Here is a 7153-nt window from a genome sequence, read left to right as displayed (position 1 = left end):
GGCTGAAACCACAACCCCCTGACATAAAACAATGGAGAGACAAGTTTAAGCAAATGTACATTATGGAAAAAAAATCACTGCAAGACTTCAACTGAAACTCGATCAATTCGAAAAAAGATGGAAGCCTATCACACAAATTTTACTTGATGTCTAAACACCTCCCCCCCATTTTTATTTTATTGATTGTATTGTATTGACATGTTTTTTTCTTTGTTTTCTGTTGTTCCTTCTGTTATTTATGGGTGCGTCAAGTGTATATGTTTTGTGTTTGTGTTGATGTATTATGGTGGAATCAAACCTCTGTCAAAATTTTTGTGAGAAATAAAAAGTTATAAACAAAAAGATAGAAGAAGAAAGAAGAAAAAGGGTGAGAGAGAGATGCTAAAAGCGAGAAAAGAAAGAGACAAAACAGAGACAAAAGAAAGGGAAAGAAAGAGAAATAGAGAGAATAAAAGATAGAGAGGGACAGAGAGGAACTGGATAGGAAAAGCTAGAAAAAAGAGGGACTGAGAGAAAGAGATTGAAGGAAAAAGAGAAAGAGCATAAGACGGGGAAAGACGGAAAAAAGGGAGTGAGAGAATAAAAGACAAACAAGGAGAGAGACAGAAAGAGAATGAAAGTGACACAAATAGAGAGAGAGAGAGGAAGAGAGAAAGAAAAAAAACACACACAAAAATGTTTGGAGCATGGCCAACCCAAATGCCCGAACACCCAAACAAGTTAAGCACCTCAACCCAAGTTGGTCATACTTTCATCCTTCTAGATGAAACGGGACACAAGAAAGCGGCCATGTTACTCGGGTCAAGGTGACACAACACACTCTTCTGTTCAACAGCAGGGCCTGACAGCTTTCACTGGTTTACCCCTGCCGCATCTTACAGGTGCCCTGCCCATTCTTAGAACACGTCTAAACATCCCACTATCCTTTTACAACACCTTTTCACTCATTCCTATCACCAACAAGTGCTCTAGCTTCCACTTTATTTACACCTCTTTCCTGCAGTGCACTCATAACACCATCCATCCACGTCAATCGCTCCCTTCCTCTTTACTTCTGCTTTGTAGATCCTCTTCAACATTCGCTCCTCATCCATCTTCTCCATGTGTCCAAACCAACTGAGTACTCTCATATCCACACGCTTGCTCAGTTCCACGACTACTCCAGTTCTGTCTCTCACAATTTCATTTCTCAATCTATCCAATTTTGTCACTCCTAACATACTACTCAACAAATGGAGATTAAGAAAGGGAAAAAAGAAAGATAGAAAAAAGTAGAAGTGATAGAGGGAGAATGAAAGAAAGAAGAAATAAAGAACGAAAAGAAGAATGAAAGAAAGAAAGAACAAAAGAGAAAGATTGAAGGAAATACAACCGCAGTGTCTATGTGAGTTGCACCTGGTTTTGGCGACATCAAATGGACATATTTCAAGCTTCACCTTATTTTTCCTGGGCCGGATTTAAACACTTGGCAGGCATGATCCAGCCCGCAGGCCGTACGTTTAACACCTATGATCTAAAATATTGACTTAATCATTTTACCATTTAATCCGAGTTGACTAAATATTTCCCGTATGACTTGCATCTAATATTTCTGTGTGAAGTCAATTTGCGTCATTACAACTGGCCCAATTACCCCTATCCCATGCTTTCACGCACATGCATACATACTCTTTGTGATGATCATCTAAGTGTTTTGGTGACAAACCACAGCGACGTGTGCAGTAGAAATGGTCTCGTCAAAATTGGCCCATTTTCCTTCTTCTGTGCTCACATCCATGCAAATCTTATGTGATCACGATCAATGAGTTCATCATACTACTTTCAGGATTCGTACACCTTTTTCATGACCAAATCTAAGCCCTTTTAATTTTTCTAAATTTCCAGTAGCTTCAAATAAAGAAATCCACAGCTGATCCAAAGATTGTTGTTGTTCACTTTGACGTCTAAAATAAAGTTGCTATTTAGCTGAAAGGACATGCTAATTTGAGGTGTGCCTATCTACAGTACGATCCACGACCTTTTTGTGTCAATTGGCTGCCATCACCTGACATGAATTCTGCAGTTCTGCTTCAACAAGGCAAACGCAGCTTGGCTACGTCACACTTGTTTTCAAACAAGAAAGGGGTCTATTGGTGTTGGGTAATAACCGAGTTGAATACAGAAGACAAAAAGAGAAAGAAAGTACTGTCTTTATAAAAAGCACAAAAATGAGACAAATTTGGACTCATTTTAGATATATTGATTGCTCCGAAGCAAAGTGCATTCAATCATTCAATCTTAGAGACTGATCCTTTGTTTTTGTTTTCTCTTTTTAATGTATATATTGTTGCGTTCTATCATTTATTTTATGGCGCCGACGAGTTCATATTTTTAATCATTATTGTTTAGAAGGATTTTTTGTTGTTGTTGTTCGATTTTAAATCTGTTCAGTGAATAAAAAGCTAAATTGTTTGGTACTTAAAAAAATATTTTGAAGATCTGAGAACATTTAATTTCATATTTCATGTGTTTTTCAGGGACCCTGTGCAAATCATATGAAATTAGCAATGACTAAATAATTTGGTGTTTAATGTTTAAATCATTAAATCACCAAATGTCCGAGGAGCCGCTTGGGAGCCAAAAGAGCCAGCCCTTTTCAGTGAGCCAAGCCCAAAAAAAACGCTCTTCCAAATAGAGCTGTCCTCTTGAGTGCGACCGGAAGGAGGCTGTGCTCTTCGGTGACACGTTACACTACAACATCATAATGACTGAGAGCAGGCGTTTCTGAGTCATATCACGCACTTTTTTTTTTGCTTTTTTTTCCTCTATATCTATGACGTGGTCCATAGTTCAAGAATTTTCAAACACTATGTCATGAGCTCTCTCTACCGGTAACCAGCACCAATCATCTCTCTGCTCTGTCACTGCACTCCGACCAGTTCCACCTGTCTGTTCTCGTTTACCACCAGCTGTTCTGAATTCCCTGCCAATCAAGCTCTGTATTTAAAGCCGTGTCTTACAGCCTACCTGTGTCAGATCGTCTGCAACGCTACATCCGGATCCTGTCTGCGCTTACCAACCTTGCTGCTCGGTTTCGTCTTCGTTCCATATATCAAGCCAACTTCCTTAAAGGTAGTCCCAAATCTTCACTTCAAGATTTATCTTCACTCCAAGACCCTCTCTCCCGTTTCCCCCATCCCTAAATAAACTTTCTTAACGTGACGCAATTGTGGTCCTTGTCTGTCTGCTCTGTGACACACTACCCAAAAGACAAGCATGTTTCTGACCTTAAACGCTACATTAACATCAAAGCATTTTCAAGGTTTTCAAGCACCCATACAAACGCTTTAATTTTGGGAGCTTTCTCTTGTGATGCTGTTTTTTAGGCATCCTGCAGCAGAATAAGGATGATGCCAAATATTTAATTGATTAGTCCTTTTTAATGCTCAATTCGCTCTATTTCTGTTTGGACCAGACATCACTAAACCCTCAAAACGCCATGGCATCTTCAAACGGCTTTATTCTGAAACACATAAAAAACACGCCCCGTATGAACCATAATAGATCGTCTACTCTCGAACTGTCACTTCAGCAATCGATGATGTTTTATCACCGCTTTCTAGACTGATCCCAAGACAATCATACGGACCGGAATTAACCGTCTCGAAATGCACAAACACCGACACTCAGGCTACCGTTACTTGATCTAGACTCCCCGGAGCCCGACCAAAAAACATCACAACAATCCCTGAGCACAAGATTGTTGCCGGACATAAATCTCATCTCAACTCATACAATCCGTCCAACTTGTTGCCGGACTACAGACGGATTATCCACGTGCGACGCATTTCCAAAATTTAGCCCTCACGTCACAGGCCCCAATGCACTTCACTTACCCCGACAAGCAAACCGAAATAAGGAAAGAAAAACCTTGTCCTTACCTCAACCGCTCGTCGGGGCAGCGTTCACGACAAGAAGTCAATTTGAGCCAAAAAACACGTTAGGGCGCCATTTAATGTAGGAGAAAATGCAGGTTCGATATCTTTTAAGTCTTCTTATGTGATTTAATAAAGTACACCGAGGCTTGCCATGAGGGGGAGCTCTTTATTTCGTCATCCCAAAGAACTCAGAGAACTCCAGACATAACAATGCTTTTATAGCTTCAATTTGAGTACAACCCAAGAGGCGGAGGAGATCTGATGTCTCAACAAGGAAGATGTTGTCGTACCCTTATTAGGACATGTTGTTCGCCTCAGTTTGCTCAGAGGGACCTTGCACAGAGGGACCTTGCAGGTCTCATGCCCTTTTAGGGAAACTCAACTGTCTTGCCAAGGATCTTCTCGGAATGATGTCAACATTCCCTCACTACTGTAAGCAAGTCTTTCTACATTTCTAAATGTATGCAACTCTATTCTACAAATGCAAGTCTATTTTCCACAACAACAGTCCGTTTGACTTCAGAATCCTGTTAAATCGGTCATGTTTACAAACTCGGATGTTTACTCTAGGTTAAATGACCATGCAGACATTATCTTAGCCATTATATTCTTAAATTTTCCATGGTCTTCCTCAAAATCGATTAATCTGCTCCTCATTGTCCTTTGAAAATGCTCTCTCCATTGACAAATCGTTAATTTACCCAAACTATACATATCAACATTTAACGGAACAAGATCTCACAAATCAAGAGGCCACACGCAGACGAAGCGGGCGAGATTTGCATACAAATAAAAATAGTCACTCCACCCTTTATTTATTATTTTGCCCTTTTTTTGTTTTCCTTTTTTCCTTTACAAATCCCCCCTTGCAGCCGAAAAAAAAGGAAATAATTTAATTTGCCTGCGCGTTTCTCACACAAACCCGTTTAGCACACAAATAGTTAATACTCACACGCGTAGCCGAGGAGAAAAAAACATTCATCAAAAGACACAGCATGACCACTCGTCCCAAATACCCCTTTGCCGTCCGTACCCAAGGAAATAAAGGCATCCTCGTCGTGAGTATTTTGTGCAATTCTTACAAACTTGTTCGCACCTTGTTTTGAAACCATTGTCCCTGAGCACAAGATTGTTGCCGGACATAAATCTCAACTCAATTCATACAATCCGTCCAACTGTTGCCCGACTACAGACGAATTATCCACGTGCACGAATTTCCAAATTTAACCCTCACGTCACAGGCCCCAAGGCACTTCACTTACCCCGACAAGCAAACCGAAATAAGGAAAGAAAAACTTGTCCTTACCTCAACCGCTCGTCGGGGCAGCATTCACGATGAGAAGTCAATTCGAGCCAATTAACACGTTAGGGCGCCATTGAAATGTTGGAGAAAATGCAGGTTCGATAATTGTTTAGAGATCTCACGTAACAACAAGGAAGATGCTGTCGTACCCTTATTAGGACATGTTGTTCACCTCAGTTTGCTCAGAGAATCCTTGCAGGTCCCATGCCCTTTTAAGGCTGCCAAGGACCTTCCCGAAATGATGTCAACATTCTCTCACAACTGTAAGCAAGTCTTTCTACATTTCTTTCTTGCAAATCTATTCTACAAATGCAAGTCTATTTTCCACAACATACCCATTTCTGTACCAAGAAGACAACTAGCACCAAGCCAAGGATAGAGTTTTTTAAATAGTGAAGAGGGAGAGGTGAGATTGGAAGGTAATCAGAACATGTGACACCAGGTTTTGGATGGAAATTAGAGCTCGGGAAGTAAGTGACCAAATAAGGTAAGGGCAAGCGGGCATGTGAGAGAAGTAGAGAGCTAGAGATGGAGAGAGAGAGGGAGAAAGGAAGGAAACCAAACCTGAGTGCAAGACTGTGACGGAACTTTTTTACTTTTTACTTTATTTGTCGCCATCATGTGGACGAGATTAAAAAACACAAGAAGAAAGAAGATTCAAGAAGACTAGTAAAAGTACTGTACTTTATGATTAGTTTTTTACAAATACCTTCTGTACTGTGAAATTATACCGTATTTTCTGCACTATAGGGCGCACCGGGTTATAGTGCGCACCCTCAAAAAATAGTTTTTGGTCCTATATCTTCCATAGATAAGGCGCACCGGATTATAAGGCGCTACAATGGGAACGTTGACAAAACAGTCAGATGATTCAGTCAAACTGATTACCCCCTTAACATTCCCAAAGCTTGCAAAGAAGCAAATACGTGTCGAAGACACGTGCGGATGCGGTGTCCGTACGATGTCACTTAAATGCGTCATTTCAAATATCATTCGGAAGGTTCAAGTCTTGGGATTCAAGAAATGCCAAACATTTCTATGTTTCTATTTTCTTTTTCGCTCACAACTTTACTGTGCATATGACAATAAACACTTGGAATTGAGTTTAATTCACTCAACTCATCACAGAAACATCAAGATCGTTCTAAAACAAGATACCGGGAAACTATAAAGCCGCATAACTCACCTAAGTTCTCACGTTCAATGATGATACGCAATCATGGTCTTCTTACAACCGTGAGTGAAGTAAATCCAGTAGAGTAAATTATTTGCAAATACAGACTAATAAAACATGTTTCTTTATGGTGTACTTTAGCAAGCTTGCTAAGCTTGCTACGCCATTGCTAAACTCGGCCGATTGCAGGGTTTGTTTTGGCCATCCAGCCAATCCGAGGCTCCGAATAACTTCAGCCAATAGCGATCGATTTAATGGATGATTGACACATCTTTTTCGGCCAATTGCAGGGTTTGTTTTGGCCCTCGAGCCAATCCGAGGCTCCGAATAACTTCAGCCAATAGTGATCGATTCAAATGATGATTGACACATTGGTTAGCCAATGAAACGCCGGTATATAAATCCCAGCATACACCGCGGACTACTCCACGTTCGGGGCAAAATAGAGTCGGCGGCTGTTGAGTAAGTTGCGAGACCTTGCAAATTTAATATTGAGCCATATATAAGGCGCACTGTGTTATAAGGCGCATGGTCAGCTTTTGAAAAAAATTAAGACTTTTAGGTGCGCCATATAGTGCGGAAAATACGGTAATTTGAAAAAGTAGTCTTGCTTCTACATCGCACTATTTATTCCAAATAGGGTTCAAAATATTTTTTTTACTTTAATAATGTTTTGTCACAGTTGTGTCGATGTCATTCGAAAACAAAAATGCGGCAATAAAATGCTTTCCCCCTTTTTTAGTTCTTTTAGAAGTCCAA

The sequence above is a fragment of the Urocampus carinirostris genome, chromosome 9, assembly GCF_059441175.1.
Source record: "Urocampus carinirostris isolate Australia breed hairy pipefish chromosome 9, RoL_Ucar_1.0, whole genome shotgun sequence".
In the NCBI taxonomy this organism is placed as follows: Eukaryota; Metazoa; Chordata; class Actinopteri; order Syngnathiformes; family Syngnathidae; genus Urocampus; species Urocampus carinirostris.
The sequence above is the reverse complement of the archived record's forward strand: the minus strand, read 5'-3'. Positions refer to the sequence as shown.